This window comes from Ambystoma mexicanum, chromosome 6p (genome assembly GCF_040938575.1).
Source record: "Ambystoma mexicanum isolate Mex_15411 chromosome 6p, UKY_AmexF1_1, whole genome shotgun sequence".
NCBI lineage: Eukaryota > Metazoa > Chordata > Amphibia > Caudata > Ambystomatidae > Ambystoma > Ambystoma mexicanum.
The window spans coordinates 11,641,321-11,655,884 of NC_090935.1; the positions used below are offsets into that span (position 1 = coordinate 11,641,321).

At 54.6% G+C, this 14,564-nt stretch overlaps 1 protein-coding gene across 4 annotated transcripts in view; it reads right to left on the reverse strand.

Moving 5' to 3' along the window:
- Positions 1-14,564, reverse strand: part of LOC138511134 (NACHT, LRR and PYD domains-containing protein 3-like) — a 703,807-nt gene that overhangs the window by 488,066 nt on the left and 201,177 nt on the right. The gene's annotated exons all lie outside the window — the stretch shown is intronic.

A 14,564-nucleotide genomic window follows, 5' to 3' on the forward strand; every position in this document is an offset into this window, starting at 1 on the left:
AGCCACTACCTGATCTTGACCCTGGAGGTGGTATTATGAGGGAGGATCACATGGATGGGGACGGCAGCCACTACCTTATCCTGACCCTGGGAGTGGTATTATGAGGGAGGTTCACATGGGAGGAGACGGCAGCCACTACCTGATCCTGACCCTGGGGGTGGTATTATGAGGGAGGATAATATGGGAGGGGAAGGTAGCCACTACCTGATCCTGTTAAGTTGCGTATCCCGAGGACGGGGCGTACCTGTATCACCAGAAGTCTTGCGTGCTGAGGTAGCCAGGTCGTGGTAGAGGTAGACTCGTAGCTGATGAAGTCTTCGCAACTGAAGAGTAGTAACGTAAAGAACCAACCCCGGATCCGTCCTGTAATACAGGATTGAACTGGGGCCCGCTCCTGACGCCACGGATGACGCTTCCCAAGATTAACGTGGCGTCAGAACAGTGCAAGCACTGACTGGGAAGGTCGTAGATGTTGTTGGCAGGTATCGGCAAAGTATCCCAAGCAGTTATCCAGGATGGTATAAGGTAGCTTATACCGGCAAGCTGAGAGTCCAAGGAATCAATGCCGGTAAGCAAAGAGTCTAAGATACAGGTGCAGGTAAGCCGGGGTCCAAGGTAACAAGACGGGGAGCTGGAGAGGCAGTCCAGGGCCACAGGAGACTCAGCAGGAGGCGGGCAATACAGGCAAGGATGGAAGCAGGGAGGACCCCCAGGAAGGAGACAGGAGTACACAAGAGGACAGGAAGGGGAAGGAAAGGCCAGAGAGGGGAGTTGGGGCAAGAAAGGACAAGGCCCAGGCACTGGATCAGGACCAACGGATCACGGAACCAGGGAGCGTGGCGGAAGGGAACCAACCGCGTTGAGACGCGATGGGAATACCAATTCGGATTGCTTAAATAGCGGTCCTGTGTGAGAACGAGGCTTGAATCGCGCGGCAATGCGCATGCGCGAGTAGGCGTCGCCGCGCGAACGAGGTTTGGAACGCAAACCCGTTCGAACCGATGCGCGAACGACAACCGTGCCCCACACGGGCCAGGACAGAGCAAATCCGCCGGGAAACTGTGCCCGGAGCGACGCGTCTTCCCCACAATCTAAGACGTGGGTACAAACGCCAGGAACCAGTACGCCCCCCAGGGCCCCGCCGCCCAGCACAGGTAGGTGTCCTAACACTATGCTCCCCACCAGAAAGACCCGGAGCACCCGGCTTCCAAGGATTCCTACGAAAAAATTCCCGTAGTAGACGGGGGGCATGAATGTTCACACAGGGTTCCCAAGTCCGATCACAAGCAGGGTAACCCTTCCAGTCCACCAAGAACTGAAGCCTACCCCGGAAGAAACGGGAGTCACAAATCTCTTGTACCTCGAATTCCGGAGTGCCCCCCACATCAATGGCCGCAGGCCGAGAATGTGAACGACCGTACGGATCAGACCGAAACGGCTTGAGGAGAGACACATGGAAGACGGGGTGAATCCGCCAAGACTGCGGCAAATCCAATTTGAAAGCTACAGAAGAGATCCGTCTAACTACCCGAAAAGGTCCCAGAAAACGGGGTGCTAATTTAGTTGGGAGATTGCGTACTGGTAAGTTTCTAGAAGAGAGCCATACCATGTCCCCAACCAGAAAAGCTGGTTCACTACTCCTACCTCTATCAGCCTGTGCCTTCATACTCGCACACGCCTTGGCGAGAGCTCCTGTGGCCTGTGTCTGATTCTTCTGGATGACAGCAACCATTTGATCAGCGGAGGGAACCGTACTGGAAGGAACAGGATGAAACGGAATCAATTTGGGATGTAGACCTGAGGAACAATAGAAAGGACTCATTCCAGTGGCCGAGTGTTTGGAATTGTTATAAGCCACCTCAGCTAGATCCAGATGTTTTGCCCAGTTGGATTGAGAAGCATTGGAAAAACAGCGTAAGTATTGCTCCAAAGTCTGATTTGTCCGCTCGGTCAGGCCATTGGTTTGTGGATGATAGCCGGAACTGAGAGCACGCTGGACACCCAAGTGACGGCAGAGTTGTTTCCAAAAGGCAGAAATGAACTGTGATCCACGGTCTGAAATAATCTTCTCAGGAAGTCCATGTAAGCGATAAACAGAATGTAAAAAGGCCTGAGCCATACTACCGGCTGAAGGTACCTTCCGGAATGGAATGAAATGGGCTAGTTTAGAAAAACTATCGATGACTACCATGATGCATGTATTTTCTTCCGAGGGAGGGAGGTCCACGATGAAATCGGTGGCAATAGTATGCCAAGGATAAGGTGCTCTCTCGGTGGGTTGGAGAAGTCCTATGGGTTTCTTTCGTGGAATCTTGACCTGGGCACACACTGGGCAACATTCCACATATTCTCTTGTCTGCCTGGCCCATCCTGGCCACCAAAATTGACGAGAAACCAGTTCCTGAGTGGATCGAATGCCGCGATGTCCCCCGATCTTAGAGTCGTGTAATGCTTGCAGGACGGCGGTCCGAAGTACTTCAGTGGGGAGGTATAACCGAGTGTGAAAGAAAAGTAGACCACCGTTCTCCCTAATAGAAGGGTGTTGAAGAAATAAGGAATACTTGGGGTCCTTTTGAGTGTCCCGTAGAATGGTATCCAAGCATTGAGTTATGACCAACAAAAAGTGTTTGGAAGGAAGTAATTGTTGAGTTCGATGATCTGGCTCAACGTTGTTTTCCAAGGAGCGGGAGAGAGCGTCAGCCTTCAAATTACGTGACTGAGGGATGTAGGAAATCGTGAAATCAAACTGGGAGAAGAACAAGGCCCAACGAGCCAAACGAGAAGTACGACACTGTAAGGAACGTAGATACTGTAGGTTCCGGTGATCAGTACGTACTTCCACAGAGAATCTTCCTCCCAGAAGATGGTGACGCCATTCCTCGAATGCAATCTTTATGGCCAATAACTCCTTTTCAATGATTGCATAATTCCGTTCGCTGGATGTTAGCTTCCGGGAATAATAGGCAACAGGAACCTCCAATCCTATCTGAGGATCGTCTTGAAGAAGAACAGCCCCAACCGCAAAATCGGAAGCATCCGCCTCCACGATGAATGGCCTGTTCTCATCCGGATGATGTAAAATTGGGGAAGAACTGTATGCCTCCTTCAGTCTCTTGAAAGCATTGGTTGCTGCTGTAGTCCATCTGAACGGAGTCTTGTTGCTGGTCAAATCAGACAAAGGCGCGGCTACTTCCGAATAGGCAGGTATGAAACGCCGGTAAAAATTGGCGAATCCTAAGAAACGCTGAAGAGATTTCAGATCGTAAGGTTGTCTCCATTCCTGAATCGCCCTTACCTTGGCAGGATCCATGTGTATTCCGGATTCACTAATAACATATCCAAGAAATTCGATAGTCCTCTGATGAAAGAGACATTTCTCCGCTTTGGCGTATAAATGATTGTGATGTAACCGACCAAGGACCTCCTTCACATGACGTAGATGTTCCTCTTTCTCTTTGGAGAATATCAAGATATCATCGAGATAGACCCATACGGACACACCAATCAAATCCGAGAAAATGTCATCCATCAGCCGTTGAAAAACGGCTGGAGCGTTGCACAGACCAAACGGCATTACACGATACTCGAAATGCCCTGCTGTGGTCTTGAAAGCCGTTTTCCACTCATCGCCCGGCTTGATACGTACTAGATGGTATGCCCCTCGGAGATCCAATTTAGAAAATATACGGGCATCCCGTAAAGACTCCATAATGTTGCGTATCAGGGGCAATGGATATCGATCCTTTCGTGTGATGTCATTTAATTGCCTATAGTCCACACAAGGCCGTAAAGTGCCCTCCTTCTTTTTCACAAAGAACAAAGGGAATCCCGCAGGTGACTTAGAAGGTGTTATATAACCTTTCCGAAGACAGTCATCCAAGTATTCCTGCAGGACCTCCCTCTCGTGGGGTGATAGAGAATACAATTTGCCATGAGGAATTACTGCATCGGGTAGTAGATCTATGGCACAATCAAAGTCTCTGTGTGGTGGCAGAGGTATGGTACCAGGTTCAGAAAATACCTCATGGTAATCGTTATAGTCGGAAGGTACCGAAGACAAGGTACATACTTGAAGTGGTCCTGATCCTTCTGTCTGAGTAGCAATCGTGGAAGATCCGGTGCTAGGTCCGAAGGTGTTACACTCCCGACTACATCGATTGGAAGCAAAGGTCAGGGTACGGGAAACCCAATCAATAATGGGATTATGATGTAATAGCCACGGTAACCCCAGTATTATCGGGTATGAGGGTGATTTAATCACGTCAAGAGAAATCAGTTCGTGGTGTTCGGCTATCTGGAGTTGTAGAATTCCGGTATGTTGACGAACTGGACCGGAGGCCAACGGGGTTCCATCAATTACCTCCACCAAGGTAACACAATCCTTGTCAAGCAGCGGTATCCCGTTCTTCTTGGAAAATTCAAAGTCCACATAATTACCTGAGGCTCCACAATCCAGAAGACCCATTACGATCACTGATTTACTCTGCCAGGTAACCCGGATCTGAAGAGCCATAAGAGCCACCGGAGTCATGGGTGGATGGGTCGTCACAGGAATGGGAAGGACTGAAGAGATCGAAGGGCCTGTCACTGCCTTCCTCTGTCGCGACAGGCCTCCTAGTTTCCCACCTTCTTGTTTGGTCGCAACGGACAAGCGCTGAGAAAATGTCCAGCTGTACCACAATACAAACAAAGACGGAGACTTCTCCTACGTCTTTTCTCAGCCTCCGATAATGGTCCTCTGAGTGCTCCTAGCTGCATGGGTTCTAGACCCATCTCTGAACTGACGGGTGCACTTCCAGCCTGAGGAAGAGGTCGGGGAAGGAACCTCTCTAACCGACGTCTTTCGCCTCTTCGTTCGGCCAGGCGATGATCAATACGCAGGACCTGTTCCTGGAGCAACGGCAGAGTCTCAGGTTCGGGTATGTGAAGTAGCTCGTCTTTGTATTCTTCTCTTAGGCCACGTCTGAACAGGGTCTTCTGCGTTACTTCGGGCCATTGAGAGTCCGTAGCCAATTGACGAAACCGACTTATATATGTGATGATATCACTGGATCCTTGTTTTAAATCCATCAACTGATTCTGTGCCGTAACTGCCAAATTGGGAGATTGGAATACCTCCAAAAATGCTTTCTCAAATGCCACGAAATCGTTGAGAATGGGGCTGTTAGCTGATACCAAGGGAGAAGCCCAAGCCAAGGCACTTCCAGTTAGGTTTCCCAATATGTAGCCAATCTTAGCCTTTTCTTGTGTGAAATGTGATGCCCGGAACAGAAAATGTATCCTGCAATGGTTGCAGAATTCCGCCACACGCCTAGGATCACCATCAAACTTCATGGATGCGGTGGTAGCCATGGGTGTCTCCACAGGGTTTCCTTGCATAACCATCTGGCGGAGATTGAGATTCTCCTGACGTAATACCGCCATTTCTGCCCTTAAAGCTCTAACTTCGTCATGGATCACCTGGGATTCCTCCATCTCCGTCACAGAACTGGGGATAAGGCGTCTCAATCTGTTAAGTTGCGTATCCCGAGGACGGGGCGTACCTGTATCACCAGAAGTCTTGCGTGCTGAGGTAGCCAGGTCGTGGTAGAGGTAGACTCGTAGCTGATGAAGTCTTCGCAACTGAAGAGTAGTAACGTAAAGAACCAACCCCGGATCCGTCCTGTAATACAGGATTGAACTGGGGCCCGCTCCTGACGCCACGGATGACGCTTCCCAAGATTAACGTGGCGTCAGAACAGTGCAAGCACTGACTGGGAAGGTCGTAGATGTTGTTGGCAGGTATCGGCAAAGTATCCCAAGCAGTTATCCAGGATGGTATAAGGTAGCTTATACCGGCAAGCTGAGAGTCCAAGGAATCAATGCCGGTAAGCAAAGAGTCTAAGATACAGGTGCAGGTAAGCCGGGGTCCAAGGTAACAAGACGGGGAGCTGGAGAGGCAGTCCAGGGCCACAGGAGACTCAGCAGGAGGCGGGCAATACAGGCAAGGATGGAAGCAGGGAGGACCCCCAGGAAGGAGACAGGAGTACACAAGAGGACAGGAAGGGGAAGGAAAGGCCAGAGAGGGGAGTTGGGGCAAGAAAGGACAAGGCCCAGGCACTGGATCAGGACCAACGGATCACGGAACCAGGGAGCGTGGCGGAAGGGAACCAACCGCGTTGAGACGCGATGGGAATACCAATTCGGATTGCTTAAATAGCGGTCCTGTGTGAGAACGAGGCTTGAATCGCGCGGCAATGCGCATGCGCGAGTAGGCGTCGCCGCGCGAACGAGGTTTGGAACGCAAACCCGTTCGAACCGATGCGCGAACGACAACCGTGCCCCACACGGGCCAGGACAGAGCAAATCCGCCGGGAAACTGTGCCCGGAGCGACGCGTCTTCCCCACAATCTAAGACGTGGGTACAAACGCCAGGAACCAGTACGCCCCCCAGGGCCCCGCCGCCCAGCACAGGTAGGTGTCCTAACAGATCCTGACCCTGGAGGTGGTATTATGAGGGAGGATCACATGGATGGGACGGCAGCCACTACCTGATCCTGACCCTGGGAGTGGTATTATGAGGGAGGATCACACGGGAGAAGACGGCAGCCACTACCTGATACTGACCCTGGGGGTGGTATTATGAGGGAGGATCACATGGGAGGAGACGGCAGCCACTACCTGATCCTGACCCTGGAGGTGGTATTATGAGGGAGGATCACATGGATGGGGACGGCAGCCACTACCTGATCCTGACCCTGGGAGTGATATTATGAGGGAGGATCACATGGGAGGAGACGACAGCCACTACCTGATCCTGACCCTGGGGGTGGTATTATGAGGGAGGATCACAAGGGAGTGGACGGCAGCCTCTACCTGATCCTGACCCCGGGGGTGGTATTATGAGGGAGTATCATATGGGAGGGGATGGCAGCCACTACCTGATCCTGACCCTGGGGGTGGTATTATGAGGGAGGATCACATGGGAGGGGACGGCAGCTGCACCTGATCCTTACCCGTGGGGTGGTATTATGAGGGAGGATCACATGGGAGGGGACGGCAACCACTACCTGATCCTGACCCTGGGGGTGGTATTATGAGGGAGGATCACATGGGAGGGGAAGGTAGCCACTACCTGATCCTGACCCTGGAGGTGGTATTATGAGGGAGGATCACATGGATGGGGACGGCAGCCACTACCTGATCCTGACCCTGGGAGTGGTATTATGAGGGAGGATCACATGGGAGGAGACGGCAGCCACTACCTGATCCTGACCCTGGGGGTGGTATTATCAGGGAGGATCACATGGGAGGGGAAGGCAGCCTCTACCTGATCCTGACCCTGGGGGTGGTATTATGAGAGAGGATCACATGGGAGGGGACAGCAGCCACTATCTGACCCTGACCCTGGGGTGGTATTATGAGGGAGGGTCACATGGGAGGGGACGGCATCCGCTATCTGATCCTGACCCTGGGGGTTGTATTATGAGGGAGGATCACATGGGAGGGGACGGCAGCCACTACCTGATCCTGACCCTGGGGGTGGTATTATGGGGGAGGATCACATGAGAGGAGATGGCAGCCACTACCTGATCCTGACCCTGGGGTGGTATTATGAGGGAGGATCACATGGGAGGGGACGGCAGCCGCTACCTGATCCTGACCCTGGGGGTGGTATTATGAGGGAAGATCACATGGGAGGGGACGGCAGCCACTACCTGATCCTGACCCTGGGGGTGGTATTATGAGAGAGGATCACATGGGAGGGGACAGCAGCCACTATCTGACCCTGACCCTGGGGTGGTATTATGAGGGAGGGTCACATGGGAGGGGACGGCATCCGCTATCTGATCCTGACCCTGGGGGTTGTATTATGAGGGAGGATCACATGGGAGGGGACGGCAGCCACTACCTGATCCTGACCCTGGGGGTGGTATTATGGGGGAGGATCACATGAGAGGAGATGGCAGCCACTACCTGATCCTGACCCTGGGGTGCTATTATGAGGGAGGGTCACATGGGAGGGAACAGCAGCCACTACCTGATCCTGACCTTGGGGGTGGTATTATGAGGGAGGATCACATGGGAGGGGACGGCAGCTGCACCTGATCCTTACCCTGGGAGGGGTATGATGAGGAAGGATCACATGGAAGGGCACAGCAGCTGCTACCTGATCCTGACCCTGGGGGTGATATTATGAGGGAGGATCACATGGGAGGGACAGCAGCCACTACCTGATCCTGACCCTGGGGGTGGTATTATGAGGGAGGATCACATGGCAGGAGACGGCAGCCAATACCTGATCCTGACCCTGGGGGTGGTATTATGATGGAGGATCATATGGATGGGGATGGCAGCCACTACCTGATCCTGACCCTGGGGGTGATATTATGAGGGAGGATCACATGGGAGGGGAAGGCAGCCACTACCTGATCTTGACCCTCGAGGTGGTATTATGAGGGAGGATCACATGGATGGGGACGGCAGCCACTACCTGATCCTGACCCTGGGAGTGGTATTATGAGGGAGGATCACATGGGAGGAGACGGCAGCCACTACCTGATCCTGACCCTGGGGGTGGTATTATGAGGGAGGATAACATGGGAGGGGAAGGTAGCCACTACCGGATCCTGACCCTGGAGGTGGTATTATGAGGGAGGATCACATGGATGGGGACGGCAGCCACTACCTGATCCTGACCCTGGGAGTGGTATTATGAGGGAGGATCTCACGGGAGAAGACGGCAGCCACTACCTGATACTGACCCTGGGGGTGGTATTATGAGGGAGGATCACATGGGAGGAGACGGCAGCCACTATCTGATCCTGACCCTGGGGGTGGTATTATGAGGGAGGATCACATGGGAGGGGAAGGTAGCCACTACCTGATCCTGACCCTGGAGGTGGTATTATGAGGGAGGATCACATGGATGGGGACGGCAGCCACTACCTGATCCTGACCCTGGGAGTGATATTATGAGGGAGGATCACATGGGAGGGGACGGCAGCCTCTACCTGATCCTGACCCCGGGGGTGGTATTATGAGGGAGGATCATATGGGAGGGGATGGCAGCCACTAGCTGATCCTGACCCTGGGGGTGGTATTATGAGGGAGGATCACATGGGAGGGGAAGGCAGCTGCACCTGATCCTTACCCGTGGGGTGGTATTATGAGGGAGGATCACATGGGAGGGGACGGCAGCCACTACCTGATCCTGACCCTGGGGGTGGTATTATGAGGGAGGATCACATTGGAGGAGACGACAGCCACTACCTGATCCTGACCCTGGGGGTGGTATTATGAGGGAGGATCACATGGGAGGGGACGGCAGCCTCTACCTGATCCTGACCCCGGGGGTGGTATTATGAGGGAGGATCATATGGGAGGGGATGGCAGCCACTACCTGATCCTGACCCTGGGGGTGGTATTATGAGGGAGGATCACATGGGAGGGGACGGCAGCTGCACTTGATCCTTACCCGTGGGGTGGTATTATGAGGGAAGATCACATGGGAGGGGACGGCAGCCACTACCTGATCCTGACCCTGGGGGTGGTATTATGAGGGAGGATCACATGGGAGGGGAAGGTAGCCACTACCTGATCCTGACCCTGGAGGTGGTATTATGAGGGAGGATCACATGGAAGGGGACGGCGCCACTACCTGATCCTGACCCTGGGCGTGGTATTATGAGGGAGGATCACATGGGAGGAGACGGCAGCCACTACCTGATCCTGACCCTGGGGGTGCTATTATCAGGGAGGATCACATGGGAGGGGAAGGCAGCCTCTACCTGATCCTGACCCTGGGGGTGGTATTATGAGAGAGGATCACATGGGAGGGGACAGCAGCCACTATCTGACCCTGACCCTGGGGTGGTATTATGAGGGAGGGTCACATGGGAGGGGACGGCATCCGCTATCTGATCCTGACCCTGGGGGTTGTATTATGAGGGAGGATCACATGGGAGGGGACGGCAGCCACTACCTGATCCTGACCCTGGGGTTGGTATTATGGGGGAGGATCACATGAGAGGAGATGGCAGCCACTACCTGATCCTGACCCTGGGGTGGTATTATGAGGGAGGATCACATGGGAGGGGACGGCAGCCGCTACCTGATCCTGACCCTGGGGGTGGTATTTTGAGAGAGGATCACATGGGAGGGGACAGCAGCCACTATCTGACCCTGACCCTGGGGTGGTATTATGAGGGAGGGTCACATGGGAGGGGACGGCATCCGCTATCTGATCCTGACCCTGGGGGTTGTATTATGAGGGAGGATCACATGGGAGGGGACGGCAGCCACTACCTGATCCTGACCTTGGGGGTGGTATTATGAGGGAGGATCACATGGGAGGGGACGGCAGCTGCACCTGATCCTTACCCTGGGAGGGGTATGATGAGGAAGGATCACATGGAAGGGCACGGCAGCTGCTACCTGATCCTGACCCTGGGGGTGATATTATGAGGGAGGATCACATGGGAGGGACAGCAGCCACTACCTGATCCTGACCCTGGGGGTGGTATTATGAGGGAGGATCACATGGCAGGAGACGGCAGCCAATACCTGATCCTGACCCTGGGGGTGGTATTATGATGGAGGATCATATGGATGGGGATGGCAGCCACTACCTGATCCTGACCCTGGAGGTGATATTATGAGGGAGGATCACATGGGAGGGGAAGGCAGCCACTACCTGATCTTGACCCTGGAAGTGGTATTATGAGGGAGGATCACATGGATGGGGACGGCAGCCACTACCTGATCCTGACCCTGGGAGTGGTATTATGAGGGAGGATCACATGGGAGGAGACGGCAGCCACTGCCTGATCCTGACCCTGGGGGTGGTATTATGAGGGAGGATAACATGGGAGGGGAAGGTAGCCACTACCTGATCCTGACCCTGGAGGTGGTATTATGAGGGAGGATCACATGGATGGGGACGGCAGCCACTACCTGATCCTGACCCTGGGAGTGGTATTATGAGGGAGGATCACACGGGAGAAGACGGCAGCCACTACCTGATACTGACCCTGGGTGTGGTATTATGAGGGAGGATCACATGGGAGGAGACGGCAGCCACTATCTGATCCTGACCCTGGGGGTGGTATTATGAGGGAGGATCACATGGGAGGGGAAGGTAGCCACTACCTGATCCTGACCCTGGAGGTGGTATTATGAGGGAGGATCACATGGATGGGGACGGCAGCCACTACCTGATCCTGACCCTGGGAGTGATATTATGAGGGAGGATCACATGGGAGGGGACGGCAGCCTCTACCTGATCCTGACCCCGGGGGTGGTATTATGAGGGAGGATCATATGGGAGGGGATGGCAGCCACTACCTGATCCTGACCCTGGGGGTGGTATTATGAGGGAGGATCACATGGGAGGGGATGGCAGCTGCACCTGATCCTTACCCGTGGGGTGGTATTATGAGGGAGGATCACATGGGAGGGGACGGCAGCCACTACCTGATCCTGACCCTGGGGGTGGTATTATGAGGGAGGATCACATGGGAGGGGAAGGTAGCCACTACCTGATCCTGACCCTGGAGGTGGTATTATGAGGGAGGATCACATGGATGGGGACGGCAGCCACTACCTGATCCTGACCCTGGGAGTGGTATTATGAGGGAGGATCACATGGGAGGAGACGGCAGCCACTACCTGATCCTGACCCTGGGGGTGGTATTATCAGGGAGGATCACATGGGAGGGGAAGGCAGCCTCTACCTGATCCTGACCCCGGGGGTGGTATTATGAGGGAGGATCACATGGGAGGAGAAAGCAGCTGCACCTGATCCTGACACCTGGGGGTGGTATTATGAGGGAGGATAACATGGGAGGGGAAGGTAGCCACTACCTGATCCTGACCCTGGAGGCGGTATTATGAGGGAGGATCACATGGATGGGGACGGCAGCCACTACCTGATCCTGACCCTGGGAGTGGTATTATGAGGGAGGATCACACGGGAGGAGACGGCAGCCACTACCTGATCCTGACCCTGGGGGTGGTATTATGAGGGAAGATCACATGGGAGCAGACGGCAGCCACTATCTGATCCTGACCCTGGGGGTGGTATTATGAGGGAGGATCACAAGGGAGGGGAAGGTAGCCACTACCTGATCCTGACCCTGGAGGTGGTATTATGAGGGAGGATCACATGGATGGGGACGGCAGCCACTACCTTATCCTGACTCTAGGGGGTGGTATTGTGATGGAGGATCACATGGGAGGGGACGGTAGCCACTACCTGATCCTGACCCTGGGAGGTGTATGATCAGGAAGGATCACATGGAAGGGCACGGCAGCTGCTACCTGATCCTGACCCTGAGGGTGGTATTATGAGGGAGGATCACATGGGAGGAGACAGCAGCTGCACCTGATCCTGAGCCTGGGGGTGGTATTATGAGGGAGGGTCACATGGGAAGGGATGGCAGCCGCTACCTGATCCTGACCCTGGGGGGGTGATATTATGAGGGAGGGTCACATGGGAAGGGATGGCAGCCGCTACCTGATCCTGACCCTGGGGGTGGTATTATGAGGGAGGATCACATGGGAGGAGATGGCAGCTGCACCTGATCCTGACCCTGGGGGTAGTATTATGAGGGAGGATCACATGGGAGGTGACGGCAGGCACTACCTGATCCTGACCCGGGTGTGGTTTTATGAGGGAGGATCACATGGGAGGGGAAGGCAGCTGCACCTGATCCTGACCCTGGGGGTGGTATTATGAGAGAGGATCACATGGGAGGGGATGGCAGCCACTACCTGATCCTGACCCTGGGGGTGGTATTATGAGGGAGGATCACATGGGAGGGGACGGCAGCCGCTACCTGATCCTGACCCTGAGGGTGGTATTATGAGGGAGGATCACATGGGAGGAGACGGCAGCCACTATCTGATCCTGACCCTGGGGGTGGTATTATGAGGGAGGATCACATGGGAGGGGAAGGTAGCCACTACCTGATCCTGACCCTGGAGGTGGTATTATGAGGGAGGATCACATGGATGGGGACGGCAGCCACTACCTGATCCTGACCCTGGGAGTGATATTATGAGGGAGGATCACATGGGAGGAGACGACAGCCACTACCTGATCCTGACCCTGGGGGTTGTATTATGAGGGAGGATCACATGGGAGGGGACGGCAGCCACTACCTGATCCTGACCCTAGGGGTGGTATTATGAGGGAGGATCACATGGGAGGGGATGGCAGCCACTACCTGATCCTGACCCTGGAGGTGGTATTATGAGGGAGGATCACATGGATGGGGACAGCAGTCACTACCTGATTCTGACCCTGGGGGTGGTATTAAGAGGGAGGATCACATGGGAGGGCACGGCAGCCACTACCTGATCCTGACCGTGGGGGTGGTATTATGAGGGAGGATCACATGGGAGGGGACGGCAGCCACTACCCTATCCTGACCCTGGGGGTGGAATTATGAGGCAGGATCACATGGGAGGGGACGGCAGCCACTACCTGATCCTGATCCTGGGAGGGGTATGATGAGGAAGGATCACATGGAAGGGCACGGCAGCTGCTACCTGATCCTGACCCTGGAGGTGGTATTATGAGGGAGGATCACATGGGAGGGGATGGCAGCCACTACCTGATCCTGACCCTGGAGGTGGTATTATGAGGGAGGATCACATGGATGGGGACGGCACCCACTACCTGATCCTGACCCTGGGAGTGGTATTATGAGGGAGGATCACATGGGAGGGCACGGCAGCCACTACCTGATCCTGACCCTGGGGGTGGTATTATGAGGGAGGATCACATGGGAGGGGACGGCAGCCAATACCTGATCCTGACCCTGGGGGTGGTATTATAAGGGAGGATCACATGGGAGGAGATTGCAGCCACTACCTGATCCTGACCCTGGGGGTGGTATTATGAGGGAGGGTCACATGGGAGGGGACGGCAGCCACTACCTGATCCTGACCCTGGGGGTGGTATTATGAGGGAGGATCACATGGGAGGGGATGGCAGCCACTACCTGATCCTGACCCTGGAGGTGGTATTATGAGGGAGGATCACATGGATGGGGACGGCACCCACTACCTGATCCTGACCCTGGGAGTGGTATTATGAGGGAGGATCACATGGGAGGGCACGGCAGCCACTACCTGATCCTGACCCTGGGGGTGGTATTATGAGGGAGGATCACATGGGAGGGGACGGCAGCCAATACCTGATCCTGACCCTGGGGGTGGTATTATAAGGGAGGATCACATGGGAGGAGATTGCAGCCACTACCTGATCCTGACCCTGGGGGTGGTATTATGAGGGAGGGTCACATGGGAGGGGACGGCAGCCACTACCTGATCCTGACCCTGGGGGTGGTATTATGAGGGAGGATCACATGGGAGTGGATGGCAGCCACTACCTGATCCTGACCCTGGGGGTGGTATTATGAGGGAGGATCACCTGGGAGGGGACGGCAGCCACTACCTGATCCTGACTCTAGGGGGTGGTATTGTGAGGGAGGATCACATGGGAGGGGACGGTAGTCACTATCTGATCCTGACCCTGGGAGGTGTATGATCAGGAAGGATCACATGGAAGGGCACGG